The sequence below is a fragment of the Temnothorax longispinosus genome, chromosome 7 (genome assembly GCF_030848805.1).
Source record: "Temnothorax longispinosus isolate EJ_2023e chromosome 7, Tlon_JGU_v1, whole genome shotgun sequence".
Lineage (NCBI taxonomy): Eukaryota > Metazoa > Arthropoda > Insecta > Hymenoptera > Formicidae > Temnothorax > Temnothorax longispinosus.
Genome location: NC_092364.1, coordinates 20,968,172 through 20,994,057, shown reverse-complemented (window position 1 = coordinate 20,994,057; position 25,886 = coordinate 20,968,172). Strand labels below are relative to the sequence as shown.

The following is a 25,886-nucleotide window of genomic DNA, read 5'->3' as shown; positions in this document are numbered from 1 at the left end:
AATTTCCCGCTTTTAAAAGATACAAGAGAGACGTGAAACTAAGCGTACAACTATCCAAAGACTCTTTCGAAAGCTATACGCTTGTCGCAGTACATACTCTTATCGATTGACATATTATAAGTGAGAATGAGGGAAAGTTGAAATTGCATGCACTCTTTCACACTCGAGCTTTGTTTACGCGATACGACACATCCAATTTTATGACACATAATCAAAATTTATGACAGAATTTCATAACTCGATAAATGCGAATAAAAAATTTTGTTTACAACCAAGACACCGTCCGTAGATTCCATCTGGAAAAATCTGAGCTCTTTATGATGTTGCAATTTCATTGAAGAACAAAAATGATTTACTGAATGTAAAAATTAAAGTATGAATTAGTTTTTGATTAAAAACAATTGGTGGTGGTGGTGGTGGCAGAGATTGATCTGATTGCACGAGTGAACAAAAAAGGGGGACGCTCTGCTATTTGTGTTTATGAATGGGGCGGGGACAAACATTATTTAAATTAGGCAATCTCTCGGGACGATTACGTCTGCGGTTTCGCTAATTGCGTGGATACCGTTGCACCGCTATGGTGAAACGTGTCGCGTCGTCGAACAAAAAATTCAGGTGCACGATTGCAGTTCGCAGAAAGCTCGAAATTCCCGCGCGAAATGTCGTCATTAATAAAGGGCTATATGGTCGTGCTTGCACGGTGTCGGTGATCATTGGATAATAAAGATAATTAGGTGGTATTCATCACAGACGCCGTGATGGCGCAAATTCACGAGACTTGTCTGGAAGTGATGTCGCTTGACATTTAAATATAATCAGACGTCTTGAACGCGTGTCCATGATAATTCTCTCTCGCTTGCTCAATCAATCATGATCGTCTCATAGTATATCCGGATTTGTCTTTCTCGCGTTGACGACCTTTTTTACTTTGTGATGTATGGAAGGATTAGTTATTGTTTTTTCATGATAATTATTTTTTATTTGTAAATTGCGTAATGCTTTATTCAATTAAATTTAACCCTCCGTCACCACCGTTATTTTTACTGCTTTTGTTGCCCCCCATTTTGTTCAGCCTGCCGGATCCTGGCGTCCCTTGACGTGAGTGAGTTCTCACTATACTAACAACTTTTTTTAAAAAGGGGAGCCAAACTTCGCTCTATCTTTATTTCGGAGATATTTGATGAGCTCAAAATTTTGCTTGTGCCCAAAAAGACCCAGGGGGGTGACGGAGGGTTAAATTTAATGTTATGTATACAGTTTCTTAATAAAGAGGCATATACGCAAGAAAAGTTATTTTATGTTTGTGCTCTGTGATTCCACAAATGACAAAATGATACAAAATGAGAGCTAACGTCCTCCACTTATGAAAAGAAAATAAGTATAACGCTACTCGAAATATTTATTATAATTGGCATATATGGGAAAGAGGGAACCTATTTTATAATTTAATAGCCACAAATTTGATAGCCAATGCGATACATTTTACAATAACTTTAACATTTCGCAAGTACCCACAATTCCCGTGGATTAGTAATGTATAACGCTATATTTGATCCGTATATTTGCAAATCAATAATTTGTTATGCACACCTAATTTAATTATTCATTTTATTATATTAACATATGTATTGCTGTCCTACATGAGTGTTATCAATACAAGATTATCAATTGACAATTACAATATTAATTTCATTTTATCTCACTTTCGAAAAATAGAATTTCATCGACGGTTGATCCAATAGTGGCGTTATAAACAGCAATCTGTATGGATGATTAAATTATTAATTCGAACAGTAGATAATTATCGCTATTAATGTAAAAATTATTTACGTAATTCGGCATTAAATTAGGCGTAAAATATACGTTATTATAGTATTGTTTTACAGTTTGATTACGAAATCATCGATATATTACATTTAGTTTGGCGTGTTGAAATTGTTATACCGATCATTGCAATGCCTCTCATTCGTAATGCTTCGCTGATGCTTCTCTGATCGATAGATTAACTATCTGGCTGAAGTCGTCGTCGGAGTACCGGCTCGCTATTTGTAGTAACGCAAACGTTTGCTCTGACGACGCGATAACATCGAAGATAACGAGCCCGATCGCAGTTAATGCCCGTCGGAAGCCTGTACGTGACTTCGTGACCGATGCCGCTTAATTTCGCGGGGATCGATCGTTGTCACGCTTGACTATCGGCTCTCGTACTGGGTCGCAAACGAAGGAACATTCGCATCGATTATTGCCAATTGGCGCAAAAGTTTACAAATATTTACCGATATTGGCGCTGTATCTCGCATACGTTATCAAACATTATTATATATGACGCGATTGCATCATACGTTTCTAGAACGTATTTCATATGTTCGTTACGTAAAAAGAGACTAGATAACGCGAATCGTTTGTACTGCAGGTTAAATTTTCCGCCTAATATAAACTTGTCGTTGAATTTGAGGAACGAAGATGCTCTAATTTTCGCGACTGCGACAAACGGCTCGTCGACTTTGACGACGGACTCGTCGCGCAACGGATCGTCGGATTTACGAAAACTCGCGCGTCTAGTTTTCATAAAACTCGACGCGACGCGCGACGGTCTCATAATATGCTAATGCTCGAACTAATAAAAATTCAGTAGTACGACGAAAGTACCGCGAAATTTTATGCGGCGATTGCGGGCTTTTCGGGAATGCGCATCGCGTCCTAGTGGTAGTGGCTGCTTAAAGGCTGTTTTTGCATAAGAGGACGAGAGGAGGATAGACGAAGATGTCAGGTTTTTATGTTAATCCTTAGCGGGGAACATTTTTGTTTGGCGCGGAGGTAATGGAATGGAACAAAGTCGCGGAATTTAAGATGCCTCCTTATTTTCTCTTATTCACGCCGCGCCGCCCCGCTTTACCACTTCGCGCGCCACTCGTTGACCTTTGAAGTTGAATGATGAAATTCTCGTGATGCGAACGGTACGTTTGAGTCGTTTATTCGAGATTATTGTCCCGGGAAAGTGTGCGGTACGGCTTATGTAAAATTAATGTTGCTGTACCTGGCACCTTTCTTTCACGCAAACAAATGTATTGCGTAGACCACAAATTTTTATTTTTCGATAATCACACCATTTATTCTGTACTCGGCCCTATCACGGGACAAATTTACGTTATTTCGACCGCGATCTTCTCTGGGAGCGAATTACACAACGATATTTCGTAACCACCGAAGAGAAACCACGCGTTGACGCATCGTCGAAACCCCGCAACATTCCACGTGACACCTCGCTCGAATGTTGCTCGAATGTTTGTGAGAATTATTGCAGAATGTGACGGCTTGGATCCTGAACTATGTGTGCCGCGCGGTGGCGACGCGATGCGACGCGACACGAGACACGAGAAAGGATGCGAGAGATTGCTCACGGAGAGGAAGGAGAGGTCTTCTTCGTCGTCATTGGGAAAGTATGCCGTCGAAAGGTCAGCGTTTAACTCGCCATGGAGGCACACGCGCGAGTTATTGCCGCTTCCTCCTTCCTCTATACGCTTCTTCTCGCCGGACCAATGTCGATTCGCAATTATTACATTAGCACGTAGTAAAGAAAATTGCGGAACGTTTCTCAATAATTAACTGCGAGGATCGCATAAAGAACTTGTTATAAACACACAAAGAAACTTGACGCTAATATAAATGTGGAAAGAATTTATTGATACAGTCGGAGTCATACTGTTACCGTGAACAATCAGAATTATATACATCATTGTCTTATATATTATGAATCTAAACAATTTCATGCTTCTTTTAACACGACTAAAAGCATCTTCATGCCGGTCACTGTTCTGTTCCTTCCGTTTTCTCTTCCATGCACTTTTGTAAATTTGAATTTTAGTAGGACGCGAACGATCCCCCTTGCAGGCAATAAAATAGTTCTCTCTTCTTCTAAGATGTCGACTTGCGCATGATGGAGTCCGCGGATTATTTACTTCAACCGCAGAGACAAAAAAGGTTGCACTGACGAGACAAAAGTGAATCCTTTCTCTCTCTTTCTCTCTCTCTCTCTTACCTTGAAAAGCATTTTGTTTTGTTTTGTTTCTTTTCGTGTACTGGGTTTTATGCTTGATCTTTAGAATCGCAATGCACCGTTTTACCTGCGGGCTAATATCTCTCGTCGAATTATTCTAATGGAATATTACAGTCACGACGTAACCTCGTATTTACATGTAAAAGTGTATGAACATTTCAGAACTACGTCAACCGAAACAGAATTAAATCACAAGAATACCCCCGGTTCGCGGGGTTCCCACGTTTCAATTTCGTGCTTTATTTTAAATTATAAATTCGGCTTTCAAATTGTATTTTCTTGCAGATCCCTGTGAAGGAATTACTGACAAGCAAATTTAACGACTGGGGCAGGGAACGCAGAGCTGGAATTGAAACCGCTCGACAAAATATTAAATTTCTATTCTATCCTGCGTTAAAGTTATTCTTCCGCGAAATCAAACTCTACTTGGTATCGACATCCTTTTATAAATGTTCGTACGTCGTCGACACACAGCGAAATTACTTGGAATATTGCGAGCCCATTCGCGGATTCTGGCCGATCGCCAAGGTCGATCGTGCGCGAGTGGATTTACACTGGAGGCATTGGAAGTCCTTAACGGACTCTTCTCTCTAATCCCCCATAGGAGGAAGATTCGGTAAAGTGCTTACTATCGGTTCTCGACGAGAAACTACGGAATTTATCTTCCAACATCAGACGAGATGAATTTGTTAGTTTTTTTCATAAAATTACGAAATTGATAATATAAATTATTGTATACGTTCAAACATTTTATATTTTTATCTTTACCTACAAAAATGTCATATACACACAAAATATTATTCTATAAATATACACACAAAATATTAACTCTATAAGTATTTCAAATTCTTACTTTACATTTCGCTTTTGTCTATTTTTATTATACGTGCAATTGTACATTAAAATGTACATTGTGACATTTTCTTAGGAAAGGTATTATGTAAAAGTTGCTCGATACCCGAGACTACGAAGTTTTTATTGCGGCACGCAGGATCGTGCAATTATCCTTGCGGTTAACGACTCATCGCGGCACCTTTCGATTTCGCAATATCGCGCAAGTCACTTAACTTAATTTCCCGCAGTTTGCCCGCAGTCAACGAAATTAGACTAGTCGTCTCCGCAATTTGTCGCTCTGTCGCGCGCGATTAGCCAATCGGCCGTCTCTGTCAGTCACGGATTTTCGTGATTTTCTGTACGTTTCTCTCTGGAGCACCGCAGCCGTTGTCTTTCAGTCATAGTCGGTAACGACAACCGCGAAACCGCAACGAAGCGCAGATTTCTTCGTATGCGCGGTGTAATTTAACGCGCAAATTCGTACGCTCGATAATTTCGGTGCATGCCTTTTAACCTCGCACTGTTTGCTTAATGATTAAAGTGGGAAATACTCATAATAAGGTAGATATATCACGCGATTAGCTGCCGATATCGTTTGGCGCTGTTGTGCGCTATCGTGTAAAATTCTATTTAATCCACCTAGGATTATGATTTCACATTGCATTTTATCTGTGATGATTGTTCCTCCTCCCTGGATGCGAGAGAAACGAGATAACGACTGTCATTTTCCACGATAAAATACAGTATCGTATAAAATACTATGTACTATTTTCTCCGCAATCTTAATTACAAATCTCTGATGTGAAAAATCGAAAGTTCGTATTTACATAGGAAAGAGCTTGTGCGTTTCATCGTAGTATTTTAGTGTTACACGAGTTGAAAGAATCGTTCGGTTATAATCTCATTCATGACAACTTTCTGTACACAAATGTCTGTTTAAAAAAGAAAACGGATACTAACGGTAGATGTATATAAAGATAATCCTTGCCGTTTTACGCCCTTACGTTCACATCCACGTACTCTCGGTGGAATTTATCGCTTCAGCCTCTTCTTCGTTTTATCATCCCCTCCGCACCGGCAACTTTTCGAAGATAAAAGCAAAGTTTTCACGGGTCTCTGGACGACTCGAGTTTCCGCTCAGTGTCGTCTGCTACGCACACGCATAAATCCGCGATCTACATTGCGGTCTCGCGGAATTTATTCCCTTCTGAAAGATATCCACAAAGAGAAGCACGGGAGAGCATTTCCGTGGCCAAGGGCAATTTCCTTCTTTTTTATCGTGCGAACACGGTGAGCAGTCGGTATTTTTACGGCGGAGCTGTTCCGCATGTCGGATTACGTCACGCTTCGCGTGGAGCATATCTTCCGGTACATGATAGACGTAATCCGATCTCATATTTTTCACCTTTTAATAAGATTTTTGTGCGAGTAATCCAGGCTTCCGTTCTCATGATGGAATCATTAATCAGACAACGATCTGCAGGACGCGCACCGCCTCCTTGTGTACGTTTCCTTTTCTCGTTAAAAGTCGCAAATTTTAGATCGACTGTATCGGGGCTAACCGGGGCTAGCCGTTTACGGAATCTCACGGGGCGGAAATTACGTCGACCGGAGATAGGGAAAAAGCGCGGAAATTGCGACAAACAAGACGCATCTCGTTTTACATCTCTAGCGCATGCACTCAGAGGATGAACAACCTCTGCGTAACTCGCATCGCCAAGGGCGAGCTTCCTTTTTCTTCTCGCCTTCCGCGCCGCCATCGTAATATCCCCATAATTCATACGAGAAGAAAGAGTAAAGAGATTACGTTGTCCAGCAGGCGCGCGGCAGCTTTCTTCTGTAAAGCTACAATGTCTCGCTGCAAGTTGTAGGTGCATTCGCAGCCAATTACGGTCTTAGATGCACTGTCTTGAAAATACTTTCCTGTCATCGCCAAAAGTTATGATTTCTGACTTCTTTTCTTCGTAAATAGATCAGTATGAGGTGAATTTCTATATGTATTTGTAAATTGTAAAGACAAGTTAAAGATGAAACTGTTTTGCGAATAATGAATACTTTCTATAGTATAAGCTAACTATGAGGAAGAAATTAATAGATCATAAATGAAAGACTTTCTATAGCCATTCAGTCTCTTTTCTATTCAACCTCTTCCGCATGTATTCGTTCGTTGTTACATCGTCTGGCTTGCCATCTATCGCTGTATTTCTAGAACACGATACATGACAAATTGACTATTGCGTCACGATTTCAAGAGCGATTGTTTCCGGTTTCGTCAACCAGCGAGACGATACAAGTAACTCTTCTCTTACACAATGTATAATATCTCGATTTCTAAAATTTGTGAATTATTCGAGTGATCGGCATTCTGTAGATTGCATCCGGCTTTTCTGTTTGAACATCACGACTGCGGCATCGCGCAAAGATTACAAAACAAATCATTGTATTTAAATTCGTGTTTATTTTCTTATGCAATGCAAATGCCGCGATGCTGAAATTGATGACTAATGATTTTAAATAAATGGTTATTAGATTAATATCTGAGTACCTGTCGACATATCAGAAAAAAGTTAAATGTAACAGTCTACAACAAGGATTATTTATTATTATAAATATTTCTGCAAACGTAACTTCGAACAGCGACGTAAATGCATTTACAATATCTTTCAGACAGAAGCTGTCGTTTAATTGTTATATATCTATGTAACTTTCGACCGTCGTAATATCGTGCTGCGGTAATTTGACGTTGATTAAGACAAAGTATCGAGGCGAATGTCTTGTATTTCCTTCTCTTCCGATGACAAAGCTAGTTTCATGCATCAAAGGGTGCATTAGTACGTAGCACTGTAGATCAGAGAATGAGATGCACCCTGAGCGTCGCTGATTTTCATTTCGCGTGCTTGCCAGCCGTGGAGTTCCACGAAGGTTCTTTACCTCGCTCCTCGCGCAGTCCCTTAAGTATGACGTATTTAATTGCTGATGCGATAAAAACAGACATGTCTTTCCATCGGTCTATTTTTTTCCACAAATAAGCTGTTATTTTTTTTTAATTATACGTAGATATCCATGCATCGATACGTGCAAGAAAAAAGAAACGTGTCCCGATGATACTTCTTTGTTTTCACGGGGGTTTTTACATTCAAATTTCTTTTCCTTATTGTGATATAATAACGCATACAATACGTATATATTATAAGTTCAACAAGTATCGAAGATAAATTATCTCGGTCTTTTGTAAAGAATATCACAGTTACGTTATCACCGTATTTCGGACTTGCAAAATTGCACGGACGCGCAAGTTACATCATAATACTCCCATTTAACAAATTACGTATTTTTTTAGTCCACAAAAAATATACACAATACGTCGGCATAGCTCGAAAAAAATGTTGCTATTAAGAGGTGGAACACGATGAGCAGCGGGACTTGCTCATTAAATCGTACAAAGAGCGTTGACAAAGTTGCCACGAGAACGACGAGTCGGCCCTCAAAGACGAGCACTTCCTCTTTGCAACTATAACCGCGTCGTGTTACCAAATGCATGACAGGATTCTGCAAAGTACGAAAACACCGCTAGATAATTTCGTACACGCTACTCAATTTTTTATTCACTCCTCTTTCCGCTTCCCAAAAGCCGTTTAAATAGTTCACAGTACCGGCATGTCACGGTATTTTTCCATTCTGTACAAAGCAGTACTGTACGAAGCGAACTGCAGCTTCAGAAAAATTAAGTCCAGAAGTAGTCCGATTTTCAAAAATGAAATTTCATGAATATTAAGCTTTAAAAATATCTCTTAAAACACACAATTCTTTTATTGGTATCACTGCTCTTCGACTAACGTTTTACAAAATTTCAATATTCCGTGAGCATTACGAGACGATGTTTCCACCAAGAAAGATATTTTTTACATGTTTCATTGTGGAAGTAACTGTAACACAAATTTTTTATTATTTATTATTCATTATTAATAATCTAAATATCATGTATATTTATTTTATGTCTTTATTTGTAGATATTTGGCTTTTCTGAACAGATATTTATTTTATTAATATCTGGAAGAGATGTTCATGTTCTCGTGCGCGCGCTCACAAAAACTTGAAAACGCTGCTTTTGAACAGGGGAATGAAGTCTTCTCTGAAATATGTCGACATTTGGTGGAAATATCTCGGAACGTTCGTTCACGAAGAAAAATCTCGTCTACCGAAACCGAACGTTCTCGGTCAGGACGTTGCGCTCTCGGCAGAGCGGGCAACGTCTTAATTAACTCGCTTCATTGGCGAATTCTACGGACATCCTCTTCTTTTCTTCAACTTTTGTGGTGTGTGTGTATGTGTGTGTGTATTCCTCCGTGCCTTATAAATCCCTCTTACATCCCGGGCATTCTTCACAGCCTGTATTCCGCGACCGAAAAACCTTACACTGGTAGATCCATCCAGCTTTCGGCTCGGCCGTTAAATCCATTAGCCGTTGCTGTTGGCGGAATGAAAAAGCTGGCGAGATCATAGTGGATGGTGGTAAAATCGAGGAATCACACGCGCATCACGTACAAAACCGGGGAAGAAACTTCGTTATGAGAGAACTTGTCGTCTCGCGGCGATTTCTGGTTGGGTCAGAGGTTTTCCATTTGGAAAGTCCGCAGAATTTTACCATCATTCTGCCCCTTATGTCCTCTGCCGCCTTTATTCGTCGTTTGCACCTTCTCTTCTTATCCTTTTGTAAGAGACTTTTCAACTACTCGAATCTTGTTTCGATGAAATTTCCATTGATCGTCTCTCTGATCGTCGAAATGGCATTGTCGGAGTAGAAGTGGTCAGGCGAGTTGGCAGTATAGAAACTTGCAAAGAAAATAGGATCGAAAAGTTACTCGTTTATTTTTTCACCGTGTATTTTTGATTTATAGCGAAGGTCATTTTTTTTAGTATCATTATTAGGCATCCTTTTTTATATGAATGGCGATATTTTATGGAAAAGACAATAAAAAGATAAATTGTTTTATCCTTTTTCCAAAAAAGCTAGTACACATTTTTTTTTATTTATCATCAAATATTTTTTCCTTTTGTAGTTTACATTGTTTGTAACGAATAACGAACGTATTATTTTACATGAGCAGTATAATCAAATAACGTATTATAAAATTTGTTGATTCAGCGTCCAGTCATAATGTTGACTGTTCATCAGATGGAATTATATCCAAACGGATCGCTTCAATTTGGCCGAAGCGATTACACAAGCGGCGAACATGTACTAGTTAGGGAATTTTGGAAAATAATATTTGGATAGGAACGTTTTCCTGTCCATGTAATGCGGTACAACCACGCATATCGTGTGAAGGAAGTTATCGAAATTTCATGTAGAATGTTCCTTTACTGGGGCTCCCCTTTCAAGCGCAGTTGCGAAAAACTGACAGACTCCCGGATCTTTTGTTTCAAAGCGCCATTATAAATGCAGAACATAAATTAGCTGATATAATTTAGCGAGGATACGGGAATTACTCGCGTATGTGATGTGTCGGAAGTTATCGCTCCGACGAGCTCAAAACCGAAATAATGGAAGTTAATATAGCTTTAACATTATTATTTATTAATGTTAACTTTTATAAACACTTAATACTATTGCGCGATATAGCGAAATAGTATGTCGAAAATTATAATTATATTAATCCATAATTTTTCATTATTTCTTCCTTTGTTTCATTTTGTCCGTAACGCTGAAAATTTTACAGGATGCACTTACGCGAATTCTCAGGTGTTAAATGCGCTATTTCTTTCATGCGCGAGACAGGAGATCAGTTTTGAGGAAGCAGCTAAAGATGGGCGACAATATCCTTGAAAATTGCTGCAGGTAGGTATGTGTAAGGGCCGCTTCGTGTAATAAGAAACTTCGCGGAAATGAGCATCAATTTGCTGCTATTAAATTTCGTAAGAGAGCCAAGATTCCTCATTTACTTCGTTACATCTTTCAACTCGTTACCGTGAACGCGCCGTTACCGTCTTGTGCCTGCGATTAATGCCGGCACGATGTCGACTTAATCCGATGAGGAACAAAATAGGAGACTTTTGATAACACGTTTACCCCACTATTTAAAATACACTTCTTTGAAAGATGTAGTGTATGAGATGTAGAATATGAGAATATAATCCAGTTGTAATCGTGCGAGCTAAAATGTCTTAATAAAATAAATGGATATATTTATGAATAATACACATATACATAATAATACATAACGCATAAATACATGTATAAGTTTAATTCGATAAATTCGATTAAATATTACACATTAATAATAAAAAATGCCTTTGCATTTTTGTTAGCTCCGATGCTTAAAAGGTTAATAAATCTCGCACGTTGTTGTTTTATAAGTTTTAGAACTGGTGTCTTGGCACTTTTTAACGGCAGTTTCGCTCGTTATATTCTTTTCAAACTATCCGAAGTCTTGGAACACCATTGTACACCTAAGTGTTTGTAATGACCGCGGTTAAGATTGTTCGAGCTTTTTTCAGACCAAGCATTCAGACCTGCTTGGCGTCGCTCTCAAGGCGCGGTTGGCAGGAGGTTAATTTCGCGTGGCAAAGTGGCAGGACAGGTTGTAGATTACATCGTTCGTGTCGCCGGAGCACCGATTGCGTAGAGGGTGCGAGTGTTCTTAGTGTTTAAAAAAGAAAAGGGGCGATTTGCGCGAGGAGAAGCGGTGGTAAACAAAATCGCAGGGAACCAGACGTTGTTTGTTGGAAATTCTAGCACCTTCTCCAGATTCAACTCCGCAACGTTGTACGAGCTTGCAACTGTTCTCTCCCTCTCTATTCGTATTTGCGAGTCGGTCCCCTCGAGAGTGCATAAGGTGAACCGTTCCATTTTACACGGTCTACGTATTTTCATTCTTCCGTTAATCCACTTACGGAAATTGACTTGCTGTAATCTTGCTATAATCCAAAAAAGGATACTTGGTTTCAGTTTTATTACAATCCGGGTCTGTTTACAGCATAAAATGCTGAAATGGTCCCGGGCGTAACTCGATTTTGAGGTCTTTCTTAAAAAGCAATTAAAAATTTTAAGTCGAGAAAATTTTAGAAGGCATTAAATGTTGTTTTTTAATAACTAATGAAACGTTCGAAAATAGAATACTTCATATTTTTGTGCGGTATCATTCGCTATCGCTTGTTTACTTCGCTCCGACGAGAGGATCCTTTAATGAACACTCTTGCAGCGCGGACCGTCACCCGCATAATCATGGCCATTGATCGCGGTCGACGTGCCCCAGCTACGGCAGTCTAGAAAGGATCATGTCCTTGGCATAAGGGCGCGCCATGAAAAACGACATACCTGTCACAACCCCGCTTACCTTAATCGATGGAGATAGCGGCGTGTTACTGGTAACGCGCGTACAAAAGCGGCCTTTCCGGTATGCGACGGTGATCAAACTGCCTCGATGGAGCTCCGACCGAAAAGAGAAAGACAGAGGGAGAGAGAGAGAGAGAGAGAGAGAGAGAGAGAGAGAGAGAGAGAGAGAGGGAAGTGAAGCAGAGTACTGAGCGGAAAGGAAACGATAAAAGTGTGAAAGAACAGGTCCGGGTTGACGGCGGATATAGGCCTTACAGCGGCCTGGAAAATAGAGCGGAAATAGAGCTGAAATAGAGCTCGCCGGAAAAGTTTCATGGAGACGAGATTTCTCCGGGAGCACAATGCTGAATTTACACTGTCGCGTGGAGAAGGTGGAACGAAGACGTTTTCATTCGTTAGTTTTGACCCGTGGCGTTTACTCAACGTCCGCCGGGCTCCTTTGTACCCTGAAGGATCCGGAAGCATCCTTTACTCCGGACACGGATGCAGGTTCCTTTTTCTCGGGGGAGAAGGTGTGCATAGTTTTTCAACTGGTTCGATTTATTTTAACGAGAAACCGATGCACACGCGCGCAGCAAGAAAACAAACGAGGCTGTTATAGTTAGATTGATTTCTCGAATGAAAAGTAGACGTGTGAAGAATAAAATAAAACCGATTTTCTAACGACCGAATGCATTTTCTCGTCTTTTTTTGACAGATCATATTCTTAATGATGCTTGAAAATCACAAACTGTACGGGATTTCTTTTGACGCATATGTTGCATAAAACGGAAACTCTAATGACCAATAAGTCATTCTCTCTGACACATAATATTACTGCACCAGTTTTTTATTACACAGAACGTACATATTACACAGACATTATTAATAATTCTTTCTTTAACTCCGACATTAATATCAAATGTAATATCCTAGCCGCCATGCATAAACGATATCCGTTGTAGAATTATCAGCGTTGTCCGATCAGTGCAAGCTATAACCACTCACGCCCGAGCCATAAACCGTCGACAGTTGACAATTGCAGTGAAACGCGTCAAATATAACGCCTCGACTTTTCCGATTTTGCTCTATTGCTGTCGAACACAAACTGTCCGACAGGAAAATATTTTCTCTGTACACATTCGCACGCGCGTCTCTGTGTATGTTTCGTGTATATATGTATGTGTCCATAACGCGACAAACGCGAACGATCTTTGTCGTTTCAAAGGCGCGGCGTGCACGTCGCGCAAAAACATTTCTCTCCTCGGTTTGCTGGCGGGCATGTACGTGCAGAAGATCTTGGAGCTACGGAGGTTACCGTTACAAAACGTTGAGGCTATTAAGCCATCAGCGACGGGATTTTATCCTGGTTTCTACGACCGCGACGACGACGACGACGACGACAATGACGACGACATTACCGTTCTTTCTACTACCGTTGACGTTGTGCTTAGACGACTGTAACTACTGCACTTTGGCTCTCTCGTCTCCCTGATACTGTCACAGATGATTTATGACGTCGTCTTTATTCAACACCAGAGTTACTATCAACAGGTATGCGAAAATATGATGGAATCAACTTATTGATCTTGATAATGTCATTTTCTGCCGTTAGATATTCGTGGAGCGATAATTTTACCGGAGTAGGCAGAAATACTTGATGAAATTAATGTTTACATAAGACGACATGTTTGTATAATGTTCCGATAAGAACCGGATAGATAAAGGCATGAAATTAAAAGAGAAGGAAATTAAAATTCACAAAATAGGTTTCCGGTAAATAAATAATGCGCGCGCGTGATATCAGAATTCATATTATATTCTCGCAAATAATAAAGTGGATAATTTAATCTATCATGGGAAAACTCATGTTATTTGAAATAAAATTGTAAATACAGAATACCTACATAAAGCTCGCTGCCATAGTTGTAATTTTGTTTGTTTATGTAGAGTCTACTGCTGATATATTGCTGTCTCCAGCGCTACGTGTTCGTATGCGTTGCCGACGACGTGTGCGCCATTGCGCTTCTCTCCTCTCTATTCTTTATCTTTTTCTCTGACGATATTATCTGTTATTCAAAGAAGCTCGGAAGGATTTGTGCTGCTGACGGGGAAACATTTGAATTTTTGTTCATGTATAATCTCTGACATTTCTCTTCTTCGCCTTTTTCCCTCCCTGATCTCTCTATCCATGTTTCTTCTCGCAACATGTGTTGGGTATTTATCTATAAACCATGTTAAACCAGCATTAGTTCTTCCGTTAGAGCGTTGTCCTCGCTGACGTACGTAATTATTCATTGCACGTTACCGAATTTTCTCTTAGGCAAAACGTAGGGATGCTCTAATTTCCGTTTATATTATTTATTTCGTCGCTCTTTCCAGCGAGGATATTGGAAACTTAATGAAACTTCAGCTACATGCAGGAAATGTTCGCCGCTATTTCCCGATGTCATGAAGATTTCAGAAGAGCTACTTAAAGAGTGCAATTTTTGTATTATGTTGAATTTTCTACTACAATCCCTTGAGGAATGAAGATTTTCCTCTTCTCGATGATGAAAGAGATGCACTTCTGTTACGCGGGGAGTTATTGTCTTGCAAGCCGATGCAAGCTGCATTTCCCATGGTGCCATTGTCCATCCGAGCGTGGATTATTACTACTGTTCCTTCAGCGAAACCTGTAATAGCTTGGAAGCAAGCTTACGAGACGCTGAGTCACGAAACGTTTGTATTGAAGATTGCTCGCGAGATCTTAATGGATGGATTTTCTGAGCGGATTTCCGAACGATATTCTCAAGAAGGAGGTTTTCGCATCGGAAGTCAGAATAGAAAGAAAATAAGATTATTCACGTTTGTTATCGATTTATCCTTTAGCTTTCGCCCGAATATAACTCCTTCTCTCTCTGGAGAGGACCCGTTATGGCAGAGTTCCGCCGTCGTTTCGGCATTATCGTGAGCCGTTAACAACGACGATGCTCGTATTCCCCGCCGTTACCGTCAGACCGCCTTTATCTCGGCGACAATACTCATTGTTCGAGGTGACCTAGCAGGATACATTCAAAGTTTCGTTCCACCGCGCCCTTCCGTCCCGCCATCTCGGCTTTTGTTCTCAACGACGACGTGTATTTTGTGCTTGGCTGGCCACGCGTTGACCAGCGCCACTTGGCACTTACAGCCTCGAAAGAACGCGCGCGCGAGCATATCGATACGGCGCAAAGGTGTCATCGCATTTGTCGCATTGCGGAAACTTTCGCGGCCAATCGCGGCGTGAGCCGCGTGAGAAATTATCCTGAGATGTAGGGAACGAGTGCCGGCGCGGCAGGCCGTCGAACGGAAGCCGATCCTCGCGCGAGATCGGAAACTTGGTAACGAGCCCGCTCTCACGACCGAGCGGCATGGTTTCACTCTTGACGAGGGAATCCTTCCGCGTGTCAATTATCAATTCCATTGCGATTTATTCGGATTCGCGTCACGTGCGCGTCGAATTTTCACGAACTCATTAGGCACATTACAATATCTTTTGTCTTTTCTTGTTTTATTTTCTATCTCTTTTTATTCCTACTAGCTTTACAACATACAAATCAATCAATCAATAATGTCGCAACAACCCAAGTCGGGCCTTGATCTCCCTCAGTTTCTTGGAGAAGGTTTCGTAGTATTTTAATTTTTGGGAATAGATTAATAGACTTACAGATTTATGATATTATTTCGTTCAGTATGCAGCCGTTCCGAAGAAAAAGAAGAAGTAGAACATTTCAGCAGCACTTGCATATTTATGCATATTTTTCTCAATGTTAGTAAGTTATGGTACGCTCTCTTATACGTACCGGCGGGCGTTTCTGCAACCAAGAAAACGTCCTGGTATAATATATCTGGTCGCTTGCACTCGTGTATATGTACCATTATTTATTGTATAATTCGTTGTTGTCATGGTTAGTGTCCTCAAGTTAATGTATGACACGGTATATCGCGTCGCGAGATATTTGGCGAACAGAGGACTGGTTTCCTCAGTTTATTCGTATCCTAAGTTGGTTAAATTACTTAGCCGCATAATAGCTAGCTTTCGTGGTTCGGTGATGTTTATCTTGTTATTTAGTATTCTTAGTTTTTCTTTTCCGTGCACGCTTATTGTTTCTTGCCTATATAACGAAATATTTATACGAAACTTTAGTTCAGTTTATAAAGGCGGATAACGGAATAACAATAGCCACGCACTTTGTTTAATTAATAACACATTTTGTCGCAAATTTTACTTTGTGAGTTTTTAATTAATTATTTTTCAAGCTTCTTACCTAGCACACGATCAATTTCCTTAATTAATTTATGCGCGCAACAGGCGAGAGAATTTTCCAAGCAACAAAATACCAAACACAATATTTGTTCTTTATGCTTTTGCGTACTGAGGCCGAAATTAACATAGGTATCGCTTTGAGTTATTGCACGCAAATTGACGAAATTGATCAACGAAAATTACATATACATTATAAACGTACATAACGATTATAAATAACGGCGACAATAACGCGAAGGAAACACTTTGTCAACACAGAGAGGCAGGTTTTCGCTCAATCTTTTAGTTTACACGCAACTTCATCAAAATATCAATTTAACCAACGAGATTGAATCTGCAGGGCGCTCGTATTACGAGGGAAACTTTTTACGAGTACGTGCGTTAACTGCCCCCGATTCTCCTCGCTATATACCGACTTTACGTAACGCGTTATCAATTACACACACCATCGTTTGCATAACGACACTGCTAACCGGGGCACTCGCGCGCCAACCAGCCAACTCGTTTCCTTCCACTCTCTTTCGTTCGAGCCAGTTAAATTACTTAGCCGCACAATAGCCGGGCGTCGGGTGCTTTGATGACGTCCGCCTGTGTAATCTCAATCCCGTGATGGTGGGTGCGCGTGTCCTGAGACAATGGCGCCGTCGTCTGTAAGAGTCTAGACGGTCGCGTATCTGGGTACTGTGCAGGTGTATTCAGATGCATTGCCGTTGCTAGTTGCTATTCGCGTGGGTACGCGGATACAAACACACGTGCTGAAACATGGGCGCGCGCGCGCGCGCGCGATATCACGTCCGTCGTTAGGCCGCGTTTGCACGCCTAAACTACCCCTTTGTGCCTCGCAGGCGGAATAGGTGGAGGCGCACGGAAAAAGATTTTGCGAGGAGAAAGCGAGCGCGGTATCCTTGGACCGTGTCGGAAGCTCGCGTGCGGAATAGCTCCGTTTCTTCTCGCATCTTTTCAAGCGCGACGACGCTATTGCCGTGCAAGTTGCCCGTTGTATCATCAACAATGAAAATAGACTTGTCATGCTTGCCAACTATATACTCGCGACGGCTCGATTGTCCGGGTAAAATTAATCTAACGCTGTTAACTCGAAGCGGTTTCAATTTCTCTCCTGTACATTGGCGAAAGGCAAACGTTTGGAAAGGCAATACAGCTCGATTACTTCGAGCACGTGGGACTTGGAATAAAATATCTTTGTATATAAATTTATTAAATGTCTATTGATATTCTCTACAGAAGATATATATGAGTAAGGCACGGCTAAATGGCATTTAAGGAAATCACTATGCTAAATCTGCTACACATTGTCCCACGGAAAATCTTGGTCTCGCGTTTACCGAGTGCTCGCGATCAAATTCTCATTTGCCTGAAAATAAACGTCACTTTTCCTTCGCCGTCTCAAAGCTTCTGATACCTGCTCTCTCCGGCACTCGGCTGGATCTACGTTTCTAATTAACGCCTGACGTCGTGGACGGCGGCTTTTAGGTGGTCGAGGCTACGTTTCGTTTTCCTCTCACGAGTTCCTCGGCAAATTACTTTTTAAGTGTCTTGCCGACATTACCGGACGCCAATGTCGCTTAATGACCGTTCGATTCGTTAGCATGTCCGTGAAACTACCAGGAAGGTCGTAAAGCGTCTGGGAGACTTTACGGTGCTCTATAAAGCGTCTGGGGGAAAACCTTAGGGAGGACATTATGCCTCCGGATGTTGAAGACTCTAAATATAGCCGAGCGATATGGCGATCCTTACTTTTTTTAGTATGAAAATATGTAAATGAAATTAAAGATGGATTTTCTCTCTCGTATAAATATCATTAATTTATTAAAAAGTGAATATGATAAATTCGTAAATTTTAGAGTGACTTTAATACGAATGTTAGTTGCAGGTTTTGCTCGATTTTAAGCATTTATCATAGAAATAATCCACTTTTATGCTTTACTTCTCTAGAGTTTAATTAATTCTGCGTGATTGCGCGTCGGAGGCAAAGACTAAGGGGGCGACCGTCTTAGCAGTCATAAGCAGACTCTGCTAATCCTCTTAAATGTGAAGGATGGCACCATTTTACCCCTTGAGACGACGTCTTCAAACGCGCTGACTCGTCGGTGATAAAAAAAAAGCGTTCTTGGTCGGCCGACTGGGTCGTTGCTATAGCGTATTGACTCGTCGAATACTCATTCAATTATGCCGTAAACGCAATTATCGCGCCCATTAGTCAATATATACAACGCGAAAAAAAAATAAAAAATGGCGTCTTCAAATCTCTGTCGGTCGAGCCAGCTCGAACCGATGCGAGTCGAAGTCGCATCGGTCGATACGAACTGTGGCTTAATCACGGATGTTGGAGTTCATTGCATCGCCGAAAGCGAAAGCAACCGCTTTTAGCGAGCGTGGGACGGCTGTATGATAATACCGGCGATGCATTCCCAACGATAACGCGGTGCAGTGACTTGTTGTTTAATTGTTTAAAAGCACGTATGCGCGATCGCGAATGTGTTTTTCATGGTGTCTTATTGTGAAAGTCCAGACTTCTCATCGGATAGGTGTTTTTCATCGTCTGTGGTACAAGGTCGTCCGGTAGAGGAGAGACGTTGAACCGAGGCCAAGTTCATTAAATGTTACGAGACTGGTTCTGATTGATAAACATATTTGTTATTTCATGCACATAAACGTTCCTCTTATGGCTGAAAATGTATGTTGCAGAAAATGGATTATTTATATCTGTTATAAAATCTAATTTATATTATTTTTTAGAAATTAGATTAACTTGATAGTGGTTCAAGAGTTCTATACGTAAAATTTAGAGGAAACATGAGAGAACTGTTATTTTCGAATAATCATTAACATTATACGTTTTTTTTGCCTAAAACAGACAAAATATTTCTTTTCGACATAAAGATAGATTTTCTCTAAAAGCTATATTTATGTCGAATAGACGAATGCATTTAATTTATTATCAATGAATACATTTTCATCTGCAATAAGAGAATAACCGATATGCAACTTATATAAAATAAAAGTTAACCAAGACCAAATTTAATTTAATCTTAGGTCAAATTTTGAATGTAAATTGATGTTATCTATATTTAAATATTTTTTTATATAAAGAAACTGAGAGTATTCTAATTTTCTCCTAATTAAATTTGACTCATATTTAAATTAATTTTCAACAAATGACGATAGTTAAAATTTATGATTAAATAAATCATGAGATTTTATCAGATTTTTAACCAAAATTTTGTATAAAATAAAACTAATTTGTAATGAAATGGATAATTAATTTGAAAAATTTACGTTGCTAGTTATGAAGGCCACAGTTTAATGATATTATACCATGATTACGTATATTAAATATATCTTCAACATTTCAATTGATAGTATAAATGTCAAATATTAATGGGTATTTTTTTTAAAGTGCGTCACTGGTTTGCAATCTGCGACAGGAAGCTAATTATTGGACCGAAATACAATAATCATTGACTTTTAGTGGTTTTCCACAAACAAGTTATTTTATATTTTATTGCCAACGATATATGAAGTGGAAAATTGCAATTATGATAGAACAATATTACGTATTAATAGCATATAAATTACAAAATGTTAATTTTGCTATTTATAATAGTGTGTTAGTTTTGTTGCTAATTGCATATACATATATATAATCTTTTCTAGAGAGAAATAGAATTATTTACGGAAAACGTAATGATTGAATTATATGTAAAAAGATACATCTGAGTAACTGAAGATTGTGATAATCTTGTAATATGTTTTTTTTGCAATCGATAAAATCTTGTTTGTCAGGAGTCTATTTTGGGATATTCTTAAATATTGATCTGATATAACAAATTGTCTATATGCCATACAATCGTTTTTATGTCAAAAGTATGTCATTTAAATTATAAAATAACTCGTCTAACTTATTTGTTACACGAAAATACAGTGTCTTGACATGTCTTAAAAATATCACACGTAGATTTGCTTATTATTAACATACGGTGTTAAATATAAGTATGTATAGATACGAGCCAAATGACATATTCGTAACGGAAATATCATTTAAAATATTAAATGGTCAATAATAATTTAGTGTCTCGCTTATTTATTCAGCATACGGTTTTAGAATTTTGTTTCATTTTCAACTCGTGTACATTTACACCAATATATAAGTGACTAAAAATATTGGCGTCAGTAAAATTATTTTCTATATTTATAACTGCAAATATTAATTAAGATATGATTTGTAACAAGAAAATATCATATTTTGAATACTGAAAATTAATGTAATTAAAAGTAGTGACGCAATATAAATATACGGGGTGATAATTGAGGATTATTATCATCAATCTATCGCGTTAGACCGGTGCCGTTTGATAACGGTGGAAAGTCAAACAGCGGGCGATACGGAGATTTGAAAGTTTCAGCTGGCGGCTTTGGCGCGGCGCCGCGCGAAAAAAGACATTCGCCGACTTTCGCCGCGTAATCCCACCGTTATTCATAGCTGCGGCGGCATTATCCGAGTTCCTAAGTAGGATTACCGAAAGGGGTGCTAACCCACCGCCACCCTTCCCCAGTCCGCGTGGAATCGTAGAAAAAACTCCGAGGAGAAACTTCTTAACTGCGTGATCTTGCCTGGCGGCGGTGCAAGAGTGCCTCCTTTCGCTCTCGAGTCCTTCCATTCTTGTTCCTCGCCTTGCGCGTTCTTCTCGCAGAGAATAGAGATATCTGTGAAACGTCATGGCGCATTGTAATATCCGCGGGGATCTCTCGCGTGCCATCTCTGCTGCTGGGCCATCTCATCAGCGAGGCGGAAATGAGAGGGATCGCGTGAGCGGGCAACGTTGTCGCGCGGATGGGACGGCAATGCGACAAGCGCGACTGCAATCTCGCTGGCGAAGAGATCAGAAGAATTAGCTTGCTTCGTGCTGCAACGCGAATGGAGACGTCGAGTAACTTCGCCGCAAGTAAATGTGAGCGAACCGTCGGGATCGGGATGAGGGGCTGCGGTCGTATACATATGTACGCACACACATGCGTGCTCTTGTCATCTTATCATCTCGCATTCGCGATTTCTCCGCAATTGTACTTCTCTAAGTTTTATCATAACTGTGTGTTCTTTACGCGATCGCATGATCACGCGCGATTCCGTAAAAGCGTGAAACGTACATCGGCCGCTATAACCAGCCGCGGAGCAATTAAAACCATTCGACTGACGCGCGCCGGTCGTTATTTAACCACCCGCTCGCGTTACATCGCCATAAAAATATCACGTCCGGCACGGAAGAGAGTCGCGAATTGCGTGCGGCGCGGCTACGTATTGCCGCTTCGCGATACGGTCTAATCGTGGCGGATGTTCGTCAAAAGCGCCAGACGACTACGCGCGTAACGACGCGAATATTTTGCGGCCATCGCAGCATGTGAGAGACGTATGACATGGCTCCAAACTAACCTGCCGCAGACCTGACGTATTGTTTGTCACGCGTGCGGCAAGCCGTTGACGTTAACGCGTTACTATTAATGTAGGGAGTAATTAGAACAGTTTGTCGAACCGCGGTGTAACTTCGCGGTCGTATTTTACGACGGAAGTGTCGCGCGGATGTCGTAAATGTCGCTAACGTGGCGCGACTAATAAACATAATGCACCATTGCTATTTGAAGTAACGTGCAAGTTGTTTATCGCGATAAAATACCGTCGTACTGTTCAGTCGAGTTGATTAATTAACGCAGCCTGTAGTTTGTAATTGATTATTAACTCATAAATCGTTATAAGTCGTTATCTCGTCGCCGATTGGGACTTTTCATGCCTGCATGAGCTCGTCCATATTTTATGAAGTCACACGGGGAATAGCTATGTAGAAAAAAAGTTTGCAATGTTTTGCGATGCTTATTGATAATCGAAAAAAATATTATGCCTAGAAGCACAAACGCAGAAACGTAATGCTTATTAGTCGTTTTCGTGACGATCTTCGCAGCGATATTTGTGGTCGAGCAATGAATTGCGTTAACGGTAAAAGCCTGATCCTCGAACATACATCTGGTAACTCTTATTAAACTCTTACTCATATAGTATTACAGCTACGTAATTAACAACGGTGCGAGCTTAATGACAGAGTAATTTGGAAAACGATTAATTTATATCACCGAGCTTTATACGGTTTTAGTCTTTTATGTCTGATATAAATCACTTTTATTACCCGAATAGCGACTGTCTTCAAATCGTTTTTATCAGCAACATATGATCCGAGTTTGAGTAAAATCTACGTGCAGTTATATAGTACAATTTATCTGTTTTTAAATGTATACAGCGAAAATCATGTGCAAATCTATCGTCTGTTATATTTACAAGACAGACAGTTTTCGATGTACTCATTTGGAGCGAATTGCGCGTGCGACGAGGAGGGAAGCAATCTGCTCCACGTTGTATTGCTATTATAAACCTCGTTAAGCGCGTTCTCGCGTATTAAGACGCCGTCGCGAGCTCGCGCAAAGTCGTGAACGGCTGTGCAAGAAGGTCGCGATCTAGATCTTGACTTTTGCTAAACCAGTTTGCGAGGCCACGGAGCCGCTCGCTGCAAACACGCTCGAGGCTACTGACCCTTCGTGCTCGCAAACGCGCCACGAGACCTCGCGGTACGCGCGCTGCACCTACGAGATATGGTGGAGTCTCGACTTTCCGACCGACAGGAACCATCTTTTTCCCCTGGATTCTTTCTTTTATTAAAAAGGAGAAGAAAAAAGCCCGAAAGAAAAGGAGCACGCGGTGAGAAACCGCATACAATATTGCAAAAGACTTTAACATACAAATATCAAATATTAAATCTCGTCATATAAATATGTAGCATTACAGATTTAAATTCGATCAGTTAATTTTCACAATTGATAGCACACGTTGAAATAGAAATGTGTATATTTTTATGTTTCTTATACTCATTATACAGATAAATTTTTCGAATTAGATAATGTCCTTCGGACCTCTTCCGTGTTTGTTACTTCGTTATTTATGATTGATGCGACTGAGGTATCGTAAAAAGACTGTTTACCACGCGCTCGCGAATTTGGCTTCATCATCAAGCGTTGTAAATGGGAAGCTTCATGTGGGGGCATGTCGCTAGATTAAGTAATGCGTGTCTCGTTGCTGCACGGCCGGTATTGACTGAATTGACAGTCTTCCGCTTGCATGCGTGCGGTCCGTCGGTGCGCGTCACTCGCGAGAGAGAAAGCAAGAGAGAAAGAGAGGGAGGCTCGGAAAATGAGTGTGTTACAATGGCGTCGATAACGGAGATGTCATCTGTCCGAACAAACTGACGTTAGTTGACCCTAGAAAAATTTCAAGTACGCAACGCACGATCCGTTACTTTGGACGGACGTCCTCATTGATTGAAATAGATGGATTGTCATACACACGTACGCTGGCAACCAACTAATTCATTGATGATACGTCTGCATTAAATACGCCGATTCTGTACACATCCTACGATCGATATTACATGTATAGCATTATGCGTGTATTAAAATTAATTTTAACATTATCCATGTAACGTTGATAATATGGCCCGATATTACCGATATAATTATCGGAATTTTATCCGGTTGAAGTACGCTGTACTTTTCATCTAGGATTCTCGACGGAATAATAAACTCTTCTTTTTAAATTTTTGTTCGATATTTGAAAACCGACCATTAAGGATTCAGATCAAATTTCTATTATGGGGGACTGAGTAATCTCGATACGCTATAGATCCGGATGAGCAGCTACGATGTTGGTTGTTACGACCCAAGCGTGCCTCGACGTTGTGGCAATCGACGGAACTTGCCTCCGTCCTGCACCCGCGCTCACCAAACCTCAGGCTCTCAGGCCGATGACTATTAAATCCTTTTTTAAAACGCCAGGGTCCTGCAAGTCGTGGGATTGGCTGCTCCCATGGAGAGAGAACGGTACGCGATTAGAAGGCATTTTGACATCGTGTGTTTCTCATCCTTGTATCTTGACAGGAGAGTTGTTATTACCCCTCGCATCAGGATGGGGTCGTGCGGCTAGGTCGACCTTTCTTGCTCTTCTTCTTCTTCTTTTCTTCCCTCTTCTCTTTCTCTTTCCTCTTCTTCGTTCCTACCACTCTATTATCTGCCGAAAGCGGCATACGTTAGACGTAAAAGTTTCATTCTCAATCTCACGATCTTCTCGCAGTCGTATGGATGTTGAAGAACGGATGAGGCGACGAGGAGGTGAAGAGAATATGGGCGAACGGGCGGCGCGGCGGAAGAGTATGCGGGAATCGAGCACGGAACTCTGTGCGCAAACACGACGATTGTATTACATCGAACGTTTCATTTCAACGAGCCATCGGGCATGCATACAAAATCCTTTTAACTTTATACAGCGCACGTTCTTTTTCGATCGCGACGATCGTTTCCACAAAGTTTTACCGAGGTCAGGTGATTTTCCAGAATAATTGCTGATAAAATCGATAAAATTTTGATGATAATTTAAAGGTAAAAGAATGGATGACATTACGCGGCTTGAGAGTACATTCTTTATTAATGTATTAATTTCGCAATAATTTGCGCGTGAGAGTAGTGTTTGGAATAATCTATGTAATCATTAATTTGCGAATAAATTGAATTTTATGGTGAATGCAATTTCATCACGTCAGTGCAGTCATATCATTGGTTAATCGACATTTCCGGCGGTCGATTTACATACGGGGAACCCAGAATTCATTACAGTAGCATATTCAAATAGGAACGTAGTTAACATACTCTACCTCATAAAATATTAAGTTCGCATGATTAATATTCCTAGTTTGTTACTGTTATAATTATATGCCATTACATTTTAAGCTCTGAATCATTTATTACAGTACATATATTAAACGGCTGCCATTCATCTTTAAATTTTCATTAACTTTGTTTTATATATATATTAAGTAGTTTTACTTTTTTTTAGGAAATATGTTATATTATAAAAATATAATAACAATATTATTACATTAATTGTGTAATATTTTTATCATAACAATTATTTATATTATTATTGAAGTGATTGAGAACGACGATCAAAAAGCATAGATTTATATATTTACGTACATGGAAAAGAATACGAATGTTTAATTAAAATGTATCGCAAGCTGTTCAGTCACGTCGGGCGACATTTGGCGCCAGATTGTATGCAAGAATTTGTTAACTCGGCTCGGTTGGCAAGAATTCGTTAATTGGAATGTCCCAGCTTGCTAATAGAATTAGATCGGGGGGCTCCTTTCCTTTCGGTGGAACAAAGATACGTCCCTTATTACGATGCGGCATCTGGCATCGTCGTTTATTGTGTTTTCGTTCGGCGATATTGCCACTGATAGGAATTTAAATGCAGAGCGTCAGATTTCGTGCTGAATGATTAA

At 40.2% G+C, this 25,886-nt stretch overlaps 1 protein-coding gene across 3 annotated transcripts in view; it reads left to right on the top strand.

The window, feature by feature from the left end:
• Positions 1 to 25,886, top strand: part of Pgant9 (polypeptide N-acetylgalactosaminyltransferase 9) — a 189,300-nt gene that overhangs the window by 67,590 nt on the left and 95,824 nt on the right. The gene's annotated exons all lie outside the window — the stretch shown is intronic.